At 47.5% G+C, this 25726-nt stretch overlaps 1 protein-coding gene across 1 annotated transcript in view; it reads left to right on the top strand.

The window, feature by feature from the left end:
* The first annotated feature begins 3074 nt into the window (after window positions 1-3074).
* FRG1 (FSHD region gene 1) overlaps window positions 3075-25726 on the top strand; it is a 233125-nt gene continuing 210473 nt past the window's right edge. Inside the window, exon 1 of the mRNA XM_083169419.1 lies at window positions 3075-3293. The gene's annotated coding sequence lies outside the window, so the exon portion shown is untranslated. The remainder of the gene's footprint in view (window positions 3294-25726) is intronic.

The following is a 25726-nucleotide window of genomic DNA, read 5'->3' on the forward strand; positions in this document are numbered from 1 at the left end:
TTGAGTGTGCTACTGTGTAAAGTCTATGAAAGCACGTAGTGAATGTGTCTAACTGTTTAGCAAATACCTACCTTAGCGTATATAAGCAGGTCTTAAAAAGATTCTTACCTTAAATTAAACAAACCTTTAAATGTGGAGAAGTATAGAAACATAAGCTTCCAATGTGTTTGCGTGCTGTGTGTGGCTTGCAGGCAGTGAAATAATGGTTTGGACTTAATAGACTGCAGCATTGCTTATTACATTCAGGTGTATGTGTTTGAGTAGTAATCAGCGTTAATTAGCAAACTCAGGCGCACGCTGGCATGCGGTATCTGTAGGGGTGGTCTGAGCTGGCGGTTGCCGGGCGCTTGTCTGGTGTCCGAAATGAACGGTGCTTTAGTCGATCGTGCGGTAGTAGCACCGCTCATTTTTGGTGCACACCCCCTTGTACGCCCATATTTACGCCCATTTTCCCTCATTATTTCGGCCGCTCCCCTCAACACGCCCCTATGCCGCCCCCAATACCCGTACACTCGCGTACAGGTTTTTTCGCACGTTGAGACCCGTCCGTAAGCGTTGTTCAGTGGTCGCGCCTGCGCATTAGCGAATCTGCACATGCGCAGATCATGAAAAACCCCGGAACGTACGCGTACGGCCCGGCCGCACCAACCAGAATAAGGCCCCCAGTTTCACCTGTATGTACTAAAGGGATTTTCGCGCATGTTTTTCGTAAAAACTGCTCCAAGCCCTTCAATTCGCTTTTTTTTTTTTTTTTTTTTTTAGTAAGCAGATTGCATTTCCCATACTTATAATGGGAAATGTGATCTGGTCAAATTTACAAAAAAAAGTGAAATAAATTCACATTTGGCCCTGTGATAATAACGCCAGCTTCAGTTGGTGAATCACAGGGCTCAGATGAGAATTGGAAGCTTCTGCACAGCTTTCTCTGCTCCTTGGCAGAGAAAGCTGTGCAGGGACAGGACCAAGCTGATCACATAATCATACTCTCCTCCCCAAGGTCCAGGGATCGGTGGCCCAGTGAGGATTGCCAATGTTCGGAGCTTGCAATGCAGTCAATTATTGCATTGCGAGTTAGGTCGATGTTATCACATCACATCTGACTGTCTTTAGGCCAATAGGTTGCAAAGAGGTAGCTGAATGACATTGTTATGTAAAACAAGTGGGTGGCACAAACACTGGACTGTTAAGGGACACATAGCAGCACCCCTGGACTGATCCTGCACACTTAGCAGCTCTTCTAGACTGATAGTGCACACTTAGCAGCACCCCTGGCCTGATACAGTACATCACACTTAGCAGCACCCCTGGTATTAAAAAGCACACTTAGCAGCACCCCTGAACTGATACGGCCCACACTGAAGCAAACCTGGACTGATATGGCACACTTAGCAGCAGTAGGGCAGCTCCCCTTGACTGATACAGCACACATGGTGGCACCCCTGGAATTATATGGCACACATGGTGGACACCATTGGAACTATAAGGCACACATAGTGGCACCCCTGGAATTACATGGCACACATAGCGACACCCTTGGACTGATATGGCACACTTAACAGCACCCTTGCAGTAAAAAAAAAAGCTCACCTAGACTTAAATGGAAAACATGGCAGCCACCCTGGAATTATATGGCACACATGGCGGCACCCCTCAGTTGTGCTGCCCGCCGTGCCCCGCACATCCTGTCTGCCAGTCCCCACACACAACGTTCACCCTCTCCCCTGTCAGGAGGCCAGTTCAAGGATTTGAAATCCAAAATGTTAACAGGATAAATGAATGGGCAAGTACAGGTTATTTCCAGCAATTACGCAAATTCAACACCTCCAACCTGTGCAGTATATGGAAGAGAAGAACAACAGATTGTGCTTTCCCCTGAAGGATTTCTCATTAATATGTTCAATAATAACCACGTAAATTGTTCACAATTACACCCTTGAGGTTTGGATAAAAGGGGTATACATTTATTTAAGATTAGTGGTGGTTTTTACCTATGGGAGGCAGGGCTGCAGCCCCCCAAGTAAAATCTGCCACTGTTCCCTGCCTAATGAAGCCAAAAGCAATCTGTGACATTGCTCTGGCTTCACTGTGACTGGCAGTGACTTCCTATTGGAAGTCCTACCTGCCAGTCACTCAAGGCAGTCCCATTGGGAGTTCAGCGCATGCGTAGTACCGCGGACGATACTGTGCATGCGCTGGACCTGGGACCCTGAATATGCCTCCGTGGACTGATGCAAAAGCAGCTCATAGAGGCTGGGGTCAGCACATGCGCACTATGTAAGAAGCTACTGCTCATGCGCTGGCTCCATGCTGGGGACCAGCGGACGGGACCAGGATTTGCAGCAGCGGCAGCAGTGGGGACCACAAGCACAGCAGCGATGGCAGTGGAGGGGGGGGGCCCACATTGTGGCAGCCACCCTCCTCCGCAGAGGTAAGACTTGCCGCTGTTAAAGATACATAAAAACATGAAACTGCTAAAATTGTCACAATCCAAAGATTAAATTGTAAATACAAGTAAAGAAATGGGTCAAAGGTAATTGTGAAGCCACGAAGGCGTGGTGATCGCAGCGGAAAGACAGGTGGTCAGTTGCATTCGACCGCGAACTCCCCTCCTCTCTCTCCTGCGCACATCCTGCAAGGAGAGAGAGGAATGGCAGCTCCTGCAGTTGCCTCTTTCATCCAGCAGCATACAGCAGCAGCATTCACTGGGGCCAAATCACACCTGTTCGCACAGGTCTGAATTCGGTCGCCGTGCAATCATGTTTGGCTCCGCCCTGTACCCGCGAGATCCCACCTAGTGAATGGACTGATAAGGCACACATGGTAGCAGGGGCGGATTGGCCCACCGGGATACCGGGCTTTTTCCCGGTGGGCCGGCCCATTTCAGCCATGCAGCGGCCGCTCACCCCCCCCTGGCTGGGCCGCGGACCGCCCGACCGCCTTCTCCGCGGTTAGCGGCCGCGGCCACAGCACTTTTCCCACAATAAAGATGGCCGCAGCCAGCCTCATCTCTGGCAGCAGTGATGCGTGGTCGCACACCACAGCAGCTCCCGCGGCCCCCTTGAGTTTGTGTGCGGCTGCTGCTAAGTTGATCCCCAGCAGCCAGCGCAGCACAAGTTTTTTGCGCGCTGGGGATCAAAAACAGGAATGGGGCGCCGCTGCCGCTCAGGTGCTGGGACAGGCGCTGGCACGCCAACCAATAAGCAGGACAAGTCGCAGTGAGTGCAGAGCGGCGGAGACGGCACCGGATCCCCCCGCCCCCGGTCACCATGGCTTTGGCTGAGCTATACACACAGGTACTGCCCCTCCCTTCTGTATCCTTCAGCGCTATGAACCTGTTGGTATTTCCTGCAGGTCGGGGCTCAGGCAGTGCTGCAGGCTACTACACAGTGCAACAAACTTTCTGCAGGAAGACTGGGGTGTGTGACAGGCGGCTCCTGGGGAGGGAACACGTCCATCCATCAGGGGCACTGGCACATACACTGTACTTCTGTCTTGTAAAAGTGAAGCAGCTGGAACCTTAATAATTATCTAGAGAAGCAGGACAGCGAGGGTTAACTGATAATGGCATTTTCACTATAGTATTATCACTATATCATTATCACTATGACATTAGCAAAGGTTCAATCATTTGGTTTGTAGCAATCATGTCATGTAAATGTGTGCTCCTATTGGCTGGCAACCCATCACACAATTTCAAACAGCCGAGGGCCCGCTCTAAAGTGTAATGGGCATCAAGGTGTGCGGGATACGTATAATGGGCATCACGGTGTGCGGCATACGTATAATGGGCATCACGGTGTGCGGCATACGTATAATGGGCATCAAGGTGTGCGGGATACGTATAATGGGCATCACGGTGTGCAGTATATGTATAATGGGCATCACGGTGTGCGGCATACGTACAATGGGCATCAAGGTGTGCGGGATACGTATAATGGGCATCACGGTGTGCAGTATGCGTATAATGGGCATCACGGTGTGCGGCATACGTATAATGGGCATCACGGTGTGCGGCATACGTATAATGGGCATCACGGTGTGCGGCATACGTATAATGGGCATCACGGTGTGCGGCATACGTATAATGGGCATCACGGTGTGCGGCATATGTATAATGGGCATCACGGTGTGCGGCATATGTATAATGGGCATCACGGTGTGCGGCATACGTATAATGGGCATCACGGTGTGCGGCATACGTATAATGGGCATCACGGTGTGCGGCATACGTATAATGGGCATCACGGTGTGCGGCATACGTATAATGGGCATCACGGTGTGTGGCATACGTATAATGGGCATCACGGTGTGCGGCATACGTATAATGGGCATCACGGTGTGTGGCATATGTATAATAGGCATCACGGTGTGCGGCATAGCATATGTATAATGGGCATCACGGTGTGCGGCATATGTATAATGGGCATCAGGGTGTGTGGCATATGTATAATGGGCATCACGGTGTGTGGCATATGTATAATGAGCATCATGGTGTGTGGCATATGTATAATGGCATCATGGTGTGCGGCATATGTATAATGGGCATCATGTGTGTGACATATGTATAATGGGCATCACGGTGTGCGGCATATGTATAATGGGCATCACGGTGTGTGGCATATGTATAATGGGCATCACGGTGTGTGGCATATGTATAATGGGCATCACGGTGTGTGGTTTCAAACAGCCGAGGGCACGCTCTAAAGTGTAATGGGCATCAAGGTGTGTGGGATATGTATAATGGGCATCAAGGTGTGTGGGATATGTATAATGGGCATCACGGTGTGCTATATATATATATATATATATATATAATGGCATCACGGTGTGTGGCATATGTATAATGGCATCATGGTGTGTGGCAAATGTATAATGGGCATCACTGTCTCCCCTCCCTGCAACCTCCACCACTTATTGACTTCCCTCCCTGCATCCTCTGCATTTCCCATCCTACCCTGCATCCTGTGCCACCATGCCCCTCTCACACTCTGCATCCTGTGCCACCCTGTGTAACTCCTCAATCCCTTCATTCTCAGCCACCCTGCATCTCCCCTTCCAGCATTGTACGCCACCCTCCGTCCCCCCTCCCTCCCTGCATCCTCTTCCACCCTGCCACTCTACTCTCACCCCTCGTCACCCCCCTCTCACCCTGTGTCTTCTCATTCCATTGCATAATGTGAATGTTAGCTTTTTTTTTCAACTCAGCGGCAAAAAATTGTGCGTGGACTCGTTGAAATAGGCCACACCCCCATATTGATAGACCACGCCCCCCAAAAATTGGGCACGCCTCCGGCGCGCAACAACACACTCCCCCTCCCGCCCGTTTGGGGCTGCTTCAAGATATTTCCCGGGCTGGTTTTAATTCCCAATCCGCCCCTGCATGGTAGCACCCCTGGACTGATACGGAACACATGGTTTCTCTTGATTTGCAAATGGATATGTACAGATGAACATCCATTCGCATCCAAGCAATCATGGGCAAAACCATTCGAATTTCACTCACCATTGAATTATTTCATTTATTTTCCATGCTGTTCGCAGCCGCTGCTAGATCCGCCCCACACACCCACTCCCTGTCAATCACTATGCCTTCGCCTTGCAAATAGAAATATTTGCAGAAGCTGATTACATCCGGGCCTCCCGCACGCACATTGCGGTCATGCACAGTTTTTCTATTATCTTCCACTGTTAAAATTTTCACCTGTGCTAATGGGTGTGGTCGGGATTCTGACAGTCAATAGTCAGATGTTGGAATCCCGACTGCACAGCGTGGGGAGCGCAATGAAGCCCCTTGCGGGCTCGCTGCGCTCGCCACGCTGCGGGCACGGTGGCGAGCTGCACTCATCACCTATTTTATTCTCCCTCTATGGGGGTCGCGGACTCCCATGAGGGAGCAGTCGGGATTCCATCAATATACCATCAATAGATGTTTTAGCTATATATGATTTTTTGTGTGATTTATGTAATTTTATTCATGTAATAAATTGTTTTATACATTTACATTATAATTGATTAGGATTTGATTCTTTCATTGATTCAGCGCTCCACCTACCCATTTTTCTTCCATATCTTCCTTTGGGGGAATGACCACCCCCACTGGTGTGAGCCGCTACACGAGATAACCCATCCTTCCAGCGCCTGTCTTTTGCGTTCACAGGGGCACGTTCTCTCCCCTTATTTTTCCACCTGGGTTAGAGAGACGGCCTCTGTCTGTACGCAAATTTCTTTTTCGGAGTAATGACTGTCGGAATCCCGACTGTCGGGGAGCCGTCTGGCACCCGTGCGAATTGGCCCCACTGCTCTCACTCCCTGTTGGCTACAATGTGGAGAGAGGGATGGGGGCAGCAGGCCCATCAAACAGACCAGCCCAGATAAAGTCTACCCACACCCCTTGGCCCCGCATGGGTCCACACACAAATGTCACTTTATTTATATATTTATATATATATATATATATATATATATATATATATATATATATACCCTTGCAGTAAAGAATAATTTTAATTTATTTATATTTCATTATACTGTAGTATAATTGTGAGCAGGAAATTGGGCTTTAAAGCTTAATGTAACATAGGATCAGTCTGAATCAGCTAAATTGAATTAACAGCTACAGCTGTAAAATTCATCACCTCCAAGGATTTCTTGGGAACAGGTATATTTTTAAAGTTCTGCACCATCATCCAAAGAAGGAAGATATATATTATAACAAAGTGTTTCAATGACCTGGCAATAATTTTATATAAGCTAATGCAGAAACCTTGTAAAGCATGTCCTGTCCACTCCGGCAATCTGATTGTAAAATAAAACAGGTAACAAGGAAGGAGGCTGATTCAGTGTGTTAGTGCTCTCTGCTGGCCGAGCTGGAAGTGTGATGTGCTGACTGCGAAGATGTCCCTATGTTATACATTTGTATATGTATCGCAGACATCTGTCTATGGCAAGTTCTTTAATGGGCTGTGAAATTGAGGTACAACTGGGGTTATTTATTAGTCTGCTGGTGCAAACAAGGGGAAAAACAACGCCACTAGTTTCATTTTTTGCATTCAATTTATCGGATGCAGTTGTTACAGTACTTTGCACTTTTTATTTTGTAGCATATTACATCTGAGAAATATTAATAAATGAATCTCTGTAGGTCGAAAATACACACAAACCATTAAAAAACAATAAGAGCATGAAATTTATAGCTGGGAAGGTGTTTTGTGATTGTTGTTAATATCCCGAGTGTCTCATTGACTTATGTAATGAACAGATAAGAAATGTCTCAAAGGCAATATAAAACTGAAAGCAAACTTAATATTTTCTTTTAATAGTGCAGTCTATTCCCTTAAAGCAGTACTTGTTTAAGCACATACACAAAAAGCTATCTCTGGCATGTATTTATGCATTTCATCTCTCTCACACAATCCCCCCTATCTCCCTCATTTCATTACTCCCCCCCTCTATCTCTCCCTCCTTCTCTCTCACTGCTCTTTATCTATCTCTCCCTCCCTCTCTCATTCCCCTTCTCATTAACTACTCTTGTATTCTTCCCTCTCTCTCTCTCTCTCTCATTACTCTCCCTCTCTAAGCACCCCTTATTACCCCCTCTCTCTCTCTCTTTCTCTCTCTTCCGACTTACTAATGAAAAAATGCATCCAAAAGCCAATTTCTGGGCTTTGACCACATTTTCCATATGTACTAAGCTGGGTATTGCTGGTATTACTCTATAGAAGCATATGGGTTTCTTTCTGCATTGTGCTCTCAGAGGGATCGGACAGGACACAAAAGTGTCCAATGCACAATAATTTCCCAATTTGAGGTATGGTTTAACGATGACAAATACATACAACATATACTGTATGCCAGCTAAAACAGAATAGTGAGCTTGTGAGAGCAGCCAATAAACACACACAGTAGCTAGGGTTGCCACCTTGCACATCATAAATTCCTGGAGATTCCCCCCTTATTCATGGTAAAGTGGGCACGGCATCGCAAAAGTGGGCGTATCTTCATCTGAAAAGTGGGCATGGTGTCTGTAATACAACATGTATTCATGTGCCTATTATTACATTTATGGTGTGACATGTTGATGACATGCATGAATATAATAAATGCAATAATAGGCACATAAATACAATTACAGGTTGAGTATCCCGTATCCGAGTATCCGTTATCCGAATTATTCCGAAAACCATACATTCCAGAAAGTGAAAAAAAAAACTCACTGGGGACATATGTAACAGCACTACTGGTGACATGATATGTAACTGGCACTATATATGTGCAAGAAAATGATTGCTTGGCCTTCAAATTCAATATCTGAGATAGTACACAAATTTTGTTTCATGTTTTGAAACCTTGTTTTTTGAACAAATAAAATATATTTGTGTGTATTTTGTGTGGTAATAAAATATATTTGTGTGTATTTTATGTGTTTATACAGCATACATGCAAGATACTTCAAAATACATAATTGAAATACAGTATTAAAATATTAAGAAATACGGAATAATCCGTTATCCAAAATTCTCCTGGTCCCGAGCATTTTGGATACGGGATACTCAACCTGTATTAGTTTTACTTGTGGACAAGACTGGTGGCGGTTACCTTAGAGCAGTAAGTTGCCTCCTGCTTGCTCCTATGTTTCACCCACTCCACGCTCACGCTGCCGACTCCTGGACATGAGGACGCTGTGCTGCTGCACATTGATGATTCGGCTGGTGCACACAGCGTGTAGGAGGAGGCGGAGAACGCAAGCCAGACGCGCAGGTGACGTCGCGCACCCCGACCCGGACCCGGCCAGACCCCGCAATCAGCCCCGGCCAGACCCCACAATCAGCATGCAGCCACAGTGAGCCGGGAGAGGGAGCGAGGCTGTGCAGGCTTTCCCAGTCACCCAGATTCCGGGAAAATCCCAGAATCCAGGTGACTGGAAAAGCCTCCTTGAGGGTTGACACCAAAAACGGGAGAATCCCGGAAATCCTGGAGAGGTGGCAACCCTAACAGTAGCATTCATTTGCACACCTGTTTGATGTCTTTGAAACCATTCCTTAAGTAGTTTGCAGCTCAGGTTTACAGATGGTCTGGAACAGTTTTTCCTAATCTTTTTCCTCAAGACACATCATGCTCATGTTTTCCAGACCGTCTTGCTGGCACACACCTGTAATTATTACTAAAGATCCACAGGTGGTCTGAAAAACACGCACTGTTATGGTAAGTCAGGGCCATCTCAACTTTAAAGCCAACTGGGCAGCTAAGCAGGGCTCCACAATTCTAGGGGCCCTTAGCATGCTGATTGGTGAATGGCTAGAGCTATCCACAAATCTGAGAGCTGACAGCCATTCACCGTATGGAAACATGTAGAGAAATGGTGCAGGGTCACAGGAGGGGCATGTTACCATTTTTTTTTTATTGGTTCCCTTAAATTGGTGTTTAGGTGCCCCAGTGCATTGTTTTCCTAAAGCCTATAATGCTTTTAAGATGGTCCTAGGTGCAGTTTATCCATCTTTATAAGGTATCTTATTTTATGGATTTGCATCTTTAAGCGCAACCACAATCAGCAACTTGCATATGACACCCCCATAAGACAATAGGCCTTATTCTGGTTCACTCCTTCTGGCAAATTCCTTCTTAGATGGACATAACCATGTGGACTGCAGGGGGGCAGATGTAAAATGTGCAGAGAGAATTAGATTTTGGTGAGTTATTTTGTTTCTGTGCAGGGAAAATACTGACTACTTTATTTGGTACTTGTGTAGTTTCATGGCGGCAGCCTACGCTGATTACGTAGCCAGTAGGGATGCCAATTGGCCTCCCTAATAAAAAAAAAATGATCCGACCCCCAAATATCAATGTAAATGCCCACTAACTTCACCCCACCTGCCGGTATCAGCACAGCGGGCATGTGGCTGAGCGTCCAGGTCCCTGACTAATAAAGCCAGATTCTGTAGAACAAACATATCTTTAGCGACAGTTATCTGAGGCTCAGGAGGAGAAATGATGCACAGATAACTGTCGCTAAAGATATTTTTGGACCTGAGCAGATATTAAAAGCTGACAAGCGGAAGCCTGACAGGACTCACCAGGCGGTCCCGCTCCCGCCAGCCTACTCCGCATTTTGGGGAAAGCTGCCTCCTCGCACTGTGACGGATGCACTGTGTGATGGCGCTCGGTGGAGAGAGAGGGAGGGGGAAGGTTGGTGCCGGCGCCCGGCGGGTGTGCGTGACTCCATGAGGACAAGTAAGAGTGCGCGCTGTGCCGGGCGGAAGTGTGCTTACTGTATAGCGGTGGGTATGATTAGATTGAGCAGCAGCAATACGGCGGGCCAGTGGGACTCGGGCGGCCCGTGGGTGCTCATAAATTTCTGTGGGTGCTCAAGCCCTTGAGCACCCACAGAATCGGCACCTATGGCGTGGCCTGATGTCATGGGTCACGCTGCGCAGTCTGGGTGCCGTCATGCCTGTCATCACAGCACAGCACACAGCGGAACCAATCATCCACCGGGGGTCCCGACCCGGGTCAGTACGTAGCAGTCAGTCGGGCAGCATCTGAGCCATTATTCTAAAGTGCTCAGCGCTGTCCGGCTTTAAAAAAGAAAGTTAATTTTGCACTGGGGTACTAATCCCAAAATCCCGGGACTGAAAGCTTCAATCCCGGGATTCAAATCCCTTCGATTTTAGGCCTAAATCCCGGGATCCCACCGATCCTGATGCCAGGATTGGCCTCCCTAGTAGCCAGGGACGCTTAAGCGGCAGCGGGAACACTACGTTATTTCTGACTGACTACGCTAACTATGCTGGCCGCGGGAACACTACGCTGATTCTGACAGGAACGCTATGCTGACGGCGTAAGCTGCCGCAGTGAAACTACACAAGTACCCTTTATTTTTACACTGCAATATAGATCTCACTTTGAAGTAAAACCACACCCAAATCTAACTCTCTATGCACAAGTAACATCTACCCCACCTGCAGTGCACATGGTTTTGTCCATTTGAGAAGGAATTTGCCAGGAGGAGTGAACCAGAAAAAGGCCCAATGTTCTTATATCCACTGCCCGCTTTTGCCCCCCTAATCGCATCGATACTAATCGCAAATGCTCTAACACTGGTGTTCTCAAACTCGGTCCTCAGGACCCCACCCAGTTCACGTTTTCCAGGTCACCCAGCAGGTGCATTCTTTACTCGTTGACACATTTGAAAAGATCCACAGATGGGACTTATAGTATTTTTTCATACTGTGAAGAGACCTGCAAATCATGCACTGTGTGGTGTCCTGAGGACCGAGTTTGAGAACCTGTGCTCTAACATATGCGATTATAACGCAAGTTACAGCAATTGCGATAAGAGCTGTCCTTTGGTCTGAGACCCGGGAGGCCTTCTGCATATGCGCAGAGTGACCGCAGGGCATGCTGGGAGGGGTCCGTGATGGATAGAGCATATCTGTGATGAATAGAGCATATCCCCTATTATGAGGAAGAGTAATTAAGGCTGGAGAAGTGATAAAGTGGCAGGTGATAACCAATCAGCTCCTAACTGTCATTTTTAAACCCAGTGTGTAACTTGACAGTTGGGGGTTTTATTGAAGATGGGATGTTGCCCATAGCCCAAATCACATTCTACTTATTTATGTAGCACCTTCTAGAAGATAATAGATGGAATCTGATTGGTTGCCCATAGCAACATCCCCTCTTCAATATAACTCCCATCTTAGTAAATAAAAAAATGTAGGATATTATTAACTGTTGATAATGTACCAGCCACTTCATCACTTCACTATGCTCCATACGGTACTAGTTTAGTTTCACGGCGGCAGCGCGAGTACGCTCTAGCTAGGAATCTTGGCAGCTTGCCAGACTGCCTTAAGCTACGCTATTAGCGTAGCACCGGTTTGAATTCTGCCAGCTTGCCAGCTGCTTACTTGTTTAGTTTCATGCGTGCGCCGTAGAAGCATCTCAGATGCTCCAGCAGCAAGGGAGCCGCAAACGCTCCAGCAGACTTGCAATTATACCCTCCTGCCTCTGACCTCTGAGTAGCTATTGCTCAGATATATGATATGGCAGGTTTGAATGTGTTCCTGAAACACCCCACCATCCACGCCATCCTGAAGCGTGGCGAGCACAGCAACCTTTTCATACCCCCACCATCCACGTCGGCGTGGAGTTGATTTTACATACTGTGGCAAGCACAGTGAGCCCCATGAGGGGACGCGGATAACTTCACATGTATTCCGAATACGCTCATCACGCTTCGGGCTCGGTGGCTCACTGCGCTCGCCACACTATATAAAGTCAACTCCACGCCAACGTGGATGGTGGGGGTATGAAAAGGTCAGGAGGACGCGTAACGCGTCTGCCCGCCATGCTTCGGATGGCGTGGATAGTGGGGGGTATGAAATGGAGACATTTGTCAGTATATAACATGGAGCATTGGCAAATGCCTCCTTCATACGCAATTGCGTCCGCACCCGCTCTTTGGACAGGAGAGGCACACGCTGCTCAGGCGCAGGAGTCTCATTGCTGGAGCGTCTGAGACGCTCCTACGTATCACAAAGATGGAGCGCCTCTCCGCCGGCGCCGCATGATTCCCTCTCCATATGAGAGAGGATATCATGCGGGCACAAGCGCTGTGTGACAGGCGCTCACTAGGCTTCACAGGAGCTTAGGAGTAGCAGCGCTGGGCTGCCTCGGAGGAGTCAGCGTAGGACGCTGATAACGTACAGGCAGCTGGCGAGCTGCCAAGATTCCTAGCTAGAGCAGCATGCGCTACGCTGAGAGCGTAGATTAAGGCAGTCTGGCAAGCTGCCAAGATTCCTAGCTAGAGCGTCATCGTGCTGCCGCCGTGAAACTAAAAAATTACCCTCCATACATCTAGCTTTATATCTCTGTGCATCTGTTTTCATCCACCCTTTTAATCTCCAAGTCACTGTCCAGAGACGCACCATACATCTTTGTTACAATACCTTTAACTTTATACTGCAACTATATACACAGATAAGGTGCAACTGAGGCACATGCACAGACAAAAACATTAGTTCACTGAGTCCGACAACACCCCTGCACCAGAGCCGAATTTCCCATTAGGCACGTGAGGCACGTGCCTAGGGGCGGCACATGTTTGGGGGCAGCACTTGGATGCCCGTGATAGTACTATTAGCCCAAAATGTACCAATAACTGCAAACTATCCACTGTACTGTACTATATTCCATCTTAAATAGAGTGTAAATGTATAGGACATGCAGATACTGCCCCTATAAACTGTCCTACTTAGTAATATGTATACATAATAAAAGAACATGTCACAGTTAGTGGCTTTTTTTTATAAATCCATTATATTGGCTATTATCAAATGAGGGCTTATAAGTAATCAATAAAAACAATACAATTAGGCACGGGGGTGGGGGGGTGAACATTGTTGTTGTGCCTAGGGGCACCCTCATCCCTAAATCCGCCCCTGCCCTGCACCCCACTCAGTGGGCTTATGCGCCAAAATCATTCCCCAGTTCCTTCCAACTCCCACTCTGCCGCACACCTCACACACCACCATATTGCCACCATATTCATGTGATTTTGATAATTCAGGTGAATATTGTTTTACTGTAGGTCACATTAGAATTTTTTATTAACATTTTTCTCATTGTCAAGTAAGCCGTACCGAGTGATTTCTCCCCCCAAAATTAAAATCGTTAATTGCAAAGATTAAAGGGATTTAGACGGAATTGTAAAGAGAACCAATTTCCGACATTACAATTTATTATGTGCTATGAATAAGATAGCTATTAAACACAAACTGAAATCTATACTCACAGACTTATTACAACAATATTTAATTTGGTTCATTAGTAATCAGCAACATACATCTGAACTTAAATTCAACTAAAGCTTTCACTTATTATCTTTTTCAAATACGAGATGATGATAGTTAAAGTACTTTGTGCAAAATGACTTTGGAGTCAGATACTAGCGAGGCTGATAACACAAAAGCCTTTAGAAAGCTGCCATGTATCTCTGGCTGCAGAAAATTGTATTGCCCATTGTGAAATGTATAACACTGTCCCTTTCTCAGTTTTCCTTAACTATAAAAAAATGAAACTGTCAGGATGAAGCCCGAAGCACCAGCTGCATTTACACAATAGCATTAAGCACTGTAGTCTTATCATTTCATGTGTCACCTCTCCTAAAATGTAAAGGAGAGTTATAATTAACAGAGATGCAGCTTGCTCCCAAACCATTATATACAATACCACTCTCTGACCCCAAGATTACACTGTCCAGGACAACTGTCACCTCTGGTGTCTGCTTGTTTTGAATACTTTTTTTGTTAGTGCCCCTCCCTTTAAAATTCCCATTCCTGTAAATCAGGGGTGTGGAACCTTTTTTGTGCCAAGGGCCATTTGTATGGGGAAAAAATCCTTCGGGGGCCATATGTAAAAAATTTCTCTTACAAATTGTCCTGCTGCAGCTGTCCCACGCTCCGGCGGCTGCCGCTGAATAGGACTCACAGTCTCCAGCTGCTGTTGATTAGGAGGAATCTCGAGAGAACTACCGACCTCTCGCTTAAATTCCCCTGTACTTTACTCTCGGCAAAGCCATCGGGCGGGTTGGCGGGCCACTCAAACCGGCTACAGTGGCCGCATACGGCCCCCGGGCCTGAGGTTCCCCACCCCTGCTGTAAATGGTGTTAAAAGAGACACAGATGCCAGGCTTCCTGCCTTACAGGGAGGTTTCATGCTCTATCCCAAGATGGCCTCTAAGATCATGATCATCTGTGTCAGCTATCTTGAGGCTGGTTAAAGTGACATGATAGAGATAGAGGATTCACGCTTAGGTTCTTAGGAGCCCTATCCATTTGAATGTATACACTATAGACTGCTATCCATTTGCTGTTATACACTTACCAGCAGAAGAGTGTATGAAACTCTACACAAGCTATGCGCTGTCACCAGTGTACATTTAATAGTGTGTATGACTGTGCCTGCTATTAATAAACCAACATCACTGGTAAAGTAACTGGGCTGTTCATAATTTGAGTCTTCTGTTGGCGTGTGCACATATTACTCTGAAACAGTGGTGTAACAATAGCTCCGGTGGCGGGGAGACACTGAGAAAGTGAATCTGTGAGGCTATTGTTACACCGCTGCTGCCTGCCGCATCTGTGGCCGGGTTCCGCAGATTTACTTGTCTGCAGTCCAGGCTCTCCTCCTGGCTCCTGCTGCTTATGAAAACTGACCATCACAAAATGGCTGCCCCCATAAGCAGACAGTTTTTGAGGATGCTAGAGGAGGCGGCAGCCTAACTTTACTTGGGAGGGGGGGGGCTAAATTTACTTGGGAGGGGGGGCACTAACATTAGTAGTTACGCCACTGCTCTGAAAATAACAACACCTGCAACATCTGCACCTGAGCTTTTTGTCCCTGTATCTGTGTTTGTTGCCGTGCAAACAGTTCAGCCAACATTTTCATTAATGGCTTCATAGTACCCTTCATTTCCCCTTTGATGCAAATTTAGGAGGCTTAATATAATGTGCTAGATTCACAAAACAGACTTTAGCTCATACCTGCCTGCTTCACTGACCACTTAACACAAAACACCAATAATCTTTTATGACATGGTGGCCATTAAATGCTGACTGCCACACCTAACCTTGGCAACTCCAAGTTTCCCTGCTATGCCACTACAGACACAGATTTGAAAGGTTTTAACATGCTGATTAGAAAATGGACACACCACAATCACTACATTTACTGGCTCACTTTGAAGTAAAACCCCACCCAAATCTAATTCTCTTCGCACATTTTACATCTGCCCCCCTGCAGTGCACATGGTTTTGTCCATCTAAGCAGGATTTTGTCAGAAAGAGTGAACTAGAATAAGGCCCATTATGTTTAATGGGAATTACGGTGTGTCGCATTATGTTTAATGGGCATTACGGTGTGTTGCATTATGTTTAATGGGCATTACGGTGTTGGCATTATGTGTAATGGCCATTACGGTGTGGTATTATGTTTGATGGGCATTACAGTGTGGGGCATTATGTGGAATGGGCATTATGGTGTTGGCATTATGTGGAATGGGCATGATGGTGTTGGCATTATGTGTAATGGGCATTACGGTGTTGGCATTACAGTGATGGCTTTATGTGTAATGAGCATTACGGTGTTGGCTTTATGTGTAATGGGCATTACGGTGTGTGTCATTATGTGTAATGGGCATTACAGTGTAAATTTTTGCAAAGCGCCTTCGGCGCGCACTGTCCCCATTTCTGGTGTATGTGTGTGTGGGATGAAGGATTGTTTAATCATTGCTGCATACTAGAGGGGAGGGGGTATGGTGGTGAAGCGATGGTGATGGGCCACTTGCTTGTGTTGCCCCCAGGCTGAAAGTTGCCAGCCAGCCCCTGCATCTGCCCCACCTGCAGTGCACACGGTTTTGCCAATTTTGAGAACAAATTTGTACTGCAATCAGATCTGAATAAGGGCCTAAAGGCCCCCATACACTATGCGATTTGGGCACGATTTCACCCGATTCGGACGAATTGGGCCGTGAAATTGGCCCAAATCGCACTTGCAGACACCCCGTCCGATCCGATGCACGGTCCCGTGCGCATCGGATCGGGAGGTTGGACGGGCTGCACATAAGATTTGCTAAATCTTATGTGCAGCCCAGCCCCGGAGCCGTGCGGGGGATGACAGCGGGCGGGGGATGCCGGCTATAGAGAGCTGAGCAGGGGGAGGCTGCATAGGGAGCCGGGCAGTAGGCACTTGAAGCTGTTGTGGTGGGGTGACAGCGGGAGCAGGGCGCCTGGCAGGGAGGATGACGCTGGCTGCATGGCAGCGGTGGGAGCCGGGAGGAACAGATAACTTTTGGAAAAAAAAAAGCCCATACAGATGACTAGCAAGCCATTGATTGGCTGAGACCTCTCTCAGCCAATCAAATCATCTGTATGGGCTTTTTTTTTTCAAGTTACAGTATCTATCTGTTCCTCCCGGGCCGGCTCCCGCCGCTGCCCGGCAGCCAGCGTCATCCTCCCTGCCCGGCGCCCTGCTCCCGCTGTCACCCCACTGCAACAGCCTCCTCCTGCCCGGCTCCCTATGCAGCCTCGCCCTGCTCGGCTCTCTATTAGCCGGCATCCACCACCCGCTGATGTCCCCCGAATGGCTCCCTCCTCCTGCAGCTCCCCGGGGACTGCATATGATAAATCCATGCGATTTATCATATGCAAACCTTGGCACATCAAGTGCCTAATCGTGTGTCCCCCTCCCTGGGAGCTGCAGGGTGAAATCAGGTCCGACTTGTCCCTAGGACAAGTCGGACTAATGTATGGGGGCCTTAAGGGACATTATAGTCGGTATTCAAATTTTGCCTGGTGAGCTGTTGAGGGAAGGGGGGTGTCATGGGCATATACAGGTATGTGCTTAAATGTTTATTGCAAGATATTTCTATATATCATTATTAACTATATTTTGGAAACTTTAGAAAGTATTGGTAATAATATTGCTGCCTGCAATATTGAAGTTATTTGATTACAAATATTTGCTGTGATATTTATTTATTTTCACACCCAGCACAATATGCATGATAATAAATGTGATGCCTATGCAATAAATTCCAAATACAATTGAACTTTGCACAAATTCTTACTTCCGTGATCATCTCTTGGTAAAAATGAATTTTCAACTTTGTTTGGTCCGTTTTTGTGTTTAACTAAAAACCTGATAGACCAAGTGGTTCTTATCTGCCTACAAACTGTTATTTTAGTGATAAAACATTTCTCAGACTCACCCATAGCTTATCCCCCATACACTACAAATATATATCTGTCACTGAAGATGGATGCAACTTCCCTTACACTCACCCTGAAAGTGATTCCATATTATTTTGTACTTGGTGTAATTTCTGCACAGTGGCATAACTACAACCTTCGTGCCCCATGCTGATGGTGTGACGCTCAGGTGTCACAAGATGGTTATATAACATAAATGTGCCAATGGTGTGACGCTCAGGTGTCACAAGATGGGTTATATAGCATAAATGTGCCGATGGTGTGATGCTCCGGTGTCACAAGATGGTTATATAGTATAAATGTGCTGATGGTGTGACGCTCCGGTGTCACAAGATGGTTATATAGTATAAATGTGCTGATGGTGTGACGCTCAGGTGTCACAAGATGGTTATATAGCATAAATGTGCTGATGGTGTGACGCTCAGGTGTCACAAGGTGGTTATATAGCATAAATGTGCCGATGGTGTGACGCTCAGGTGTCACAAGATGGTTATATAGCATAAATGTGCTGATGGTGTGACGCTCAGGTGTCACAAGGTGGTTATATAGCATAAATGTGCCGATGGTGTGATGCTCCGGTGTCACAAGATGGTTATATAGTATAAATGTGCTGATGGTGTGACGCTCCGGTGTCACAAGATGGTTATATAGTATAAATGTGCTGATGGTGTGACGCTCAGGTGTCACAAGATGGTTATATAGCATAAATGTGCTGATGGTGTGACGCTCAGGTGTCACAAGGTGGTTATATAGCATAAATGTGCTGATGGTGTGACGCTCAGGTGTCACAAGATGGATTATATAGCATAAATGTGCTGATGGTGTGACGCTTCGATGTCACAAGATGGGTTATATAGCATAAATGTGCCGATGGTGTGACGCTCCGGTGTCACAAGATGGTTATATAGCATAAATGTGCTGATGGTGTGACGCTCAGGTGTCACAAGGTGGGTTATATAACATAAATGTGCTGATGGTGTGACGCTCAGGTGTCACAAGGTGGGTTATATAACATAAATGTGCTGATGGTGTGACGCTCAGGTGTCACAAGATGGATTATATAGCATAAATGTGCTGATGGTGTGACGCTCCGATGTCACAAGATGGTTATATAGCATACATGTGCTGATGGTGTGACGCTCAGGTGTCACAAGATGGATTATATACAGATGAATCATGTCTTGTCTTTGCTGGCGATCCGCCAGCAGCATGCTTCTGGCGGATCGCCAGCAACACGGCATGCTATCTGACTGTGACACACGTGCGTCCCCCACGCACGCACTGCACAGTATCCGGGCGACGGGGCGGCGAGGCGGACGCATTACTGTCTGCCTCCCGCTTGAGGGGCAGGGAGGGGACCCGAGGAGGCTACGGGGGGTGCGGTCGCCCGGTGTGGGCACCGGGCGACCGAGGGCAGCACCGTCGGAAGGGGACGCGCGCGCACCTCCTGCGTGCGCGTCCCCTTCCGGTATACAGATGGCGGTGGGGCAGGGGATGGCGATGGCGATGCCATCGCCATCCCCTGCAAAGATGAATCCCGCTACATCTGTAGCATAAATATGCTGATGGTGTGACGCTCTCAGCTGTCACAAGTTGGATTATATAGCATAAATGTGCCGATGGTGTGACGCTCAGGTGTCACAAGATGGTTATTTAGCATAAATGTGCTGATGGTGTGACGCTCTCAGCTGTCACAAGATGGTTATATAGCATAAATGTGCTGATGGTGTGATGCTCAGGTGTCACAGGATGGTTATATAGCATAAATGTGCCGATGGTGTGATGCTCAGGTGTCACAAGATGGTTATTTAGCATAAATGTGCTGATGGTGTAACGCTGTCAGCTGTCACAAGATGGATTATATAGCATAAATGTGCTGATGGTGTGACGCTCAGGTGTCACAAGATGGTTATATAACATAAATGTGCCAATGGTGTGACGCTCAGGTGTCACAAGATGGGTTATATAGCATAAATGTGCCGATGGTGTGATGCTCAGGTGTCACAAGATGGTTATTTAGCATAAATGTGCTGATGGTGTAACGCTGTCAGCTGTCACAAGATGGATTATATAGCATAAATGTGCTGATGGTGTGACGCTCAGGTGTCACAAGATGGTTATATAACATAAATGTGCCAATGGTGTGACGCTCAGGTGTCACAAGATGGGTTATATAGCATAAATGTGCCGATGGTGTGATGCTCAGGTGTCACAAGATGGTTATATAACATAAATGTGCCAATGGTGTGACGCTCAGGTGTCACAAGATGGGTTATATAGCATAAATGTGCTGATGGTGTGACGCTCAGGTGTCACAGGATGGTTATATAGCATAAATGTGCTGATGGTGTGACGCTCAGGTGTCACAGGATGGTTATATAGCATATATGTGCTGATGATGTGATGCTCAGGTGTCACAAGATGGGTTATATAGCATAAATGTGCTGATGGTGTGATGCTCAGGTGTCACAAGATCGTTATATAGCATAAATGTGCCGATGGTGTGACGCTCAGGTATCACAAGATGGTTATATAGCATAAATGTGCTGATGGTGTGACGCTCCGGTGTCACAAGATGGTTATATAGCATAAATGTGCTGATGGTGTGACGCTCCGGTGTCACAAGATGGTTATATAGCATAAATGTGCTGCTGGTGTGATGCTCAGGTGTCACAGGATGGTTATATAGCATATATGTGCTGATGATGTGACGCTCAGGTGTCACAAGATGGGTTATATAGCATAAATGTGCTGATGGTGTGACGCTCAGGTTTTCCAAGGTGGTTATATAGCATAAATATGCTGATGGTGTGACGCTTCGATGTCACAAGATGGATTATATAGCATAAATGTGCTGATGGTGTGACGCTCCGATGTCACAAGATGGTTATATAGCATACATGTGCTGATGGTGTGACGCTCAGGTGTCACAAGATGGATTATATACAGATGAATCATGTCTTGTCTTTGCTGGCGATCCGCCAGCAGCATGCTGCTGGCGGATCGCCAGCAACACGGCGCCGCTATCTGACTGTGACACACAAGCGTCCCCCACGCATGCGCGGCACAGTATCCGGGCGGCGAGGCGGACGCATTACTGTCTGCCTCCCGCTTGAGGGGCAGGGAGGGGACCCGAGGAGGCTACGGGGGGTGCGGTCGCCCGGTGTGGGCACCGGGCGACCGAGGGCAGCACCGTCGGAAGGGGACGCGCGCGCACCTCCTGCGTGCGCGTCCCCTTCCGGCATACAGATGGCGGCGGGACAGGGGATGGCGATGGCGACGCCATCGCCATCCCCTGCAAAGATGAATCCAGCTACATCTGTAGCATAAATATGCTGATGGTGTGACGCTCTCAGCTGTCACAAGTTGGAATATATAGCATAAATGTGCCGATGGTGTGACGCTCAGGTGTCACAAGATGGTTATTTAGCATAAATGTGCTGATGGTGTGACGCTCTCAGCTGTCACAAGATGGTTATATAGCATAAATGTGCTGATGGTGTGATGCTCAGGTGTCACAGGATGGTTATATAGCATATATGTGCCGATGGTGTGACTCTCAGGTGTCACAAGATGGGTTATATAGCATAAATGTGCCGATGGTGTGATGCTCAGGTGTCACAAGATGGGTTATATAGCATAAATGTGCCGATGGTGTGACGCTCAGTTGTCACAAGATGGTTATATAGCATAAATGAGCTGATGGTGTGACGCTCCGGTGTCACAAGATGGGTTATATAGCATAAATGTGCTGATGTTTAAAGCTCTGGAGTCACAAAATGGTTATATAGCATAAATGTGCTCATAGTGTGACGCTCAGGTGTCACAAGGTGGATTATATACTGTAGCATAAACGTGCGGATGGTTTGTAGCTCAGGTGTCAACATTTTGACCTTTTAAATTAAAATGTGCCCTCGCGATTGAAAAATGTGCCCTCGCGATTGAAAAGTGTACACTTCCCGTGGTCAGCACCCTGCCCTAAAAAAATTGTTGAGTGAACACTATATTGCCCTGCACAGCACCTAGTGCCATATTCACATTACACTTCACAGTAGTGCCCATTACACAAAATGTCCACAGTAGTAGCTTTGCTTATACATAACGCCCACTGTTGCCCTCAGTAGTATCACTGACTATACATAACGTCCCCACAAGTTGCCAAAATTATTGCTGATTATACGTTAACACCCACACCAGTTGCCGACAGTAGTAGAAAAAAAGAAGGGGTGAAACCGCGCTTCTCTAAAAACATGCAACAGGTGTTGGCAATAGTAAACAAGAATGTAATAAAAGTAGATATAATTAAAAATGACAATTCATAGATCCATTAAAAATCAATGATACCACAATAGTAAGTAGTGAGAGTCTGTATAGTCACCCACAGTTCGGCCGTATATTCCTGAGTCCGTTCCTAGGTTGCTTCTGTATTATGTCCCAATGTGTGTAGCCAGTGGACGGGGGGGATTTGTTTGGGAGAGGTGAAAATCTCCGGTCCAGGGAGCTCCTGCTGATGTTAGGTGCTCTACCTGGAGTTTTGTAGTAGAAGTCCAGGGAGCGCCTGATGTTTTTGGTGCTCTACTTGGTGATGAGAAATGTGTACCCCAAGGTTTCGGGCTAAGGAATGGGTTCCAGAAGCTGGTCCGGTCACAGGAAGCAAATGAGTGGATTATCAGGGTGTGGGTATCTTTGCTCTCTTTCTCCGACGCGTTTTGCTGTCACGCTTTATCAAGGTGAACCTGTTTTTTTTCTGTTGTATTTTTTTTTTCTGTTGTATATTATTTGGGCCTTACTTCCCAATTCAGAAACTGATGCTTCAGCAAAACATACTCCTTCCAGGCGCTCCCTAAGGTCACTCTGGTGGCCTAACCCTTCCGCCGACAGTAGTAGCCCTGCTTATACCTAATGCCCACACCAATTGCCGACAAATAATAGTGCTGCCTATACATAACAACCACACCAGTTGCCAAAAGTCTATACGTAACACCCACACCAGTTGCCAACAGTAGTAGTGCTGCCTATACATAACACCCACACCAGTTGCAGACAGTAGTAGCCCTGCTTATACCTAATGCCCACACCAGTTGCTGACAGTAGTATCGCTGCTTTTACTGAATGCCCACACCAGTTGCCAACAGTAATAGCACTGATTTTAACTAATGCCCACACCAGTTGCCAACAGTAATAGCGCTGATTTTATCTAATGCCCACACCAGTTGCTGACAGTAATAGCGCTGCCTATCGCCAACACCAGTTGCAGACAGTAGTAGTGCTGCCTATATGTAATGCCCACACCAGCTGCCGATAGTAGCGCTGCCTATCTGTAACACCCGCAGCAGTTGCAGACAGTAGTAGCGCTGCCTATATGTAACGCCCACTCCTGCTGCCAACAGTAGCGCTGCCTATATGTAACGCCCACAGAAGTTGCAGACAGTAGTAGTGCTGCCTATATGTAACACCCACACCAGTTGTCGACAGTAGTAGCGCTGCCTATATGTAACGCCCACACCAGTTGCAGACAGTAGTAGCGCTGCCTATATGTAATGCCCACAACAGCTGCTGACAGTAGTATCGCTGCCTATATGTAACACCCACACCAGCTGCTGACAGTAGTATCACTGCCTATATGTAATGCCCACACCAGTTGTCGACAGTAGTAGCGCTGCCTATATGTAACGCCCACACCAGTTGCAGACAGTAGTAGCGCTGCCTATATGTAATGCCCACAACAGCTGCTGACAGTAGTATCGCTGCCTATATGTAACACCCACACCAGCTGCTGACAGTAGTATCACTGCCTATATGTAATGCCCACACCAGTTGCAGACAGTAATAGCACTGCCTATATGTAACACCCACACCAATTGCAGACAGTAGTAGCGCTGCCTATATGTAATGCCCACACCAGTTGCAGACAGTAGCAGTGCTGCCTATATGTAATGCCCACACCCAGTGGCGTAACTACAGAGGGTGCAGGGGGTGCAGCTGCTATGGGGCCCGGGCCTTTGGGGGGCCCCATAGCAGCTGCATCCCCTGCACACTCTGTGTAGCGTGGGCAGAGGCTGCGCCAGTGTGTCCGCCTTCATTGACGGACACCCGGCAGGAGGTCAGCATATAGGAGAGCGGCGGCTCCCTCCGCCGCTTGCACACAGGAGACACACACAGCGCAGGGGAGCGGCGGATGCCAGAGCCGCTTGCAGTAGCCCCTGCTCACAGAAAACTTGGCGCACAGCCAGGAATGCAGGGGCTGCCTATGCCCGCCGTTCCCCTGCACACAGAAAACCTTGCGCACGGCCTGGAAAGCAGGGGCTGACTATGCCCACCGCTCCCCTGCACACAGAAAACCTGGCGCACAGCCAGGAAAGCAGGGGCTGACTATGCCCACCGCTCCCCTGCACCCAGTCACGCTGCTCATGCAGAATGCAGGCCGGTCCGGGGCACATTACTTATCGTGATGCGGCTTGGTGCTGCTCAGCTGCTGAGCCTGAGAGAAGGATGTTCATGCTTTAATGTGCAAGTGAGGTGAGTGACAGGATTAATAGGGTGCAGGACACGGTGTTCAGGGGGAGGAGGGGTAGGTAATGGCATATTGTGTACTGGGGTAAGGGGTGTTTGCTATATGCTGTCCCTATGTGCTGTGCCTCCAGCTCCACCACATGGCCTATATATATATATATATATATATATATATATATATATATATATATATATATATATAAACTTCCTGTACCCTCGTAGGCATTGCACACTCAGGAACCAACATATATACATACAGTGAATGCAGCACTTAGCAACATATGGGGATATAGGCATTTGCTCTTCAACTTTTTGAGACTTACCTGTCTTGTCATCAGGATATCCTTGCAAAAGTCTCCTAACGTTAAACTGCAAATGCCCGTGTCTGTGTATATTGTTGACTGTCACCTTCACTGTATATTTAATATGTGCGTGTGTAATTATATATATATATATATAATCTACCAGTGAGCCGGCACTCCCTTGTAGAATGATCATGTCCTGACCCGGTGCCTTCCCAGGGGAGCCTTGCGGTTCCTAATACATCTGGATGTGAATCAGGCAGCACTCTTGGTAATTTAAAGCAGTGAAAAAAACTTTAATTAATCTGACATGTTTCGGGCTTAGGTGGCTCGTCCTCAGGGAACTATATACACAGTGTGACAGCTGCTCAATCAAATTTATATAAGTATAACTTGCATATCAGTGTCCACTGTGCCCGGTCTTGCCCCTCCACATCAGACACCAAACCAGGGGGCCCCATTTAGAATTTTGCTATGGGGCCCACAAAGGTCTAGTTACGCCCCTGCCCACACCTGCTGCCAACAGTAGCGCTGCCTATATGTAACGCCCACACCAGTTGCAGACAGTAGTAGTGCTGCCTATATGTAACACCCACACCAGTTGCCAACAGCAGTGGAGCTGCCTAAACTGTGCATAACATCCACATCAGTTGGCGACAGTACTACACTGCTTTTACAGATGGAGCCAGCCTCATTGTTGACGCTGATGCGCCAGATGCTTTGATCTGGCGGGAGACCCACCAGCATAAATGGACACACAAGCGTCTCGGACGCTCGCATGTCCATTGCCAGGAATGGGGTGGGCAAGCATCGGAGACGCACACATGCCAGAATGCCCAGCGCACTCGTGATTGCTGCGCCAGGGACAGGTACAATGAGAGTGGCTCTATCTGGACTAGGGATGCCAATTGACAATGGAGTCGGACGGGCTGTTGAATCAGACAGCCATGGTGGGAGGGCAGCACACGTAGGACAAGCCAAGGCCGCTGTGTAGGACAACGTCACAGGTCACGCTGCACAAAGCCACACTGCCGGGGAGTGGAGAAGCCGGGCAGAGTCTGAGCACCCGCTCAGACGCTGCCTGGCATTAGACTGCGCATGCGCAGTCTAATCCCGAAACCCCGGGATTGGAAACTCCAATCC

This window comes from Crinia signifera, chromosome 1, assembly GCF_055691185.1.
Source record: "Crinia signifera chromosome 1, ASM5569118v1, whole genome shotgun sequence".
Taxonomy (NCBI): domain Eukaryota; kingdom Metazoa; phylum Chordata; class Amphibia; order Anura; family Myobatrachidae; genus Crinia; species Crinia signifera.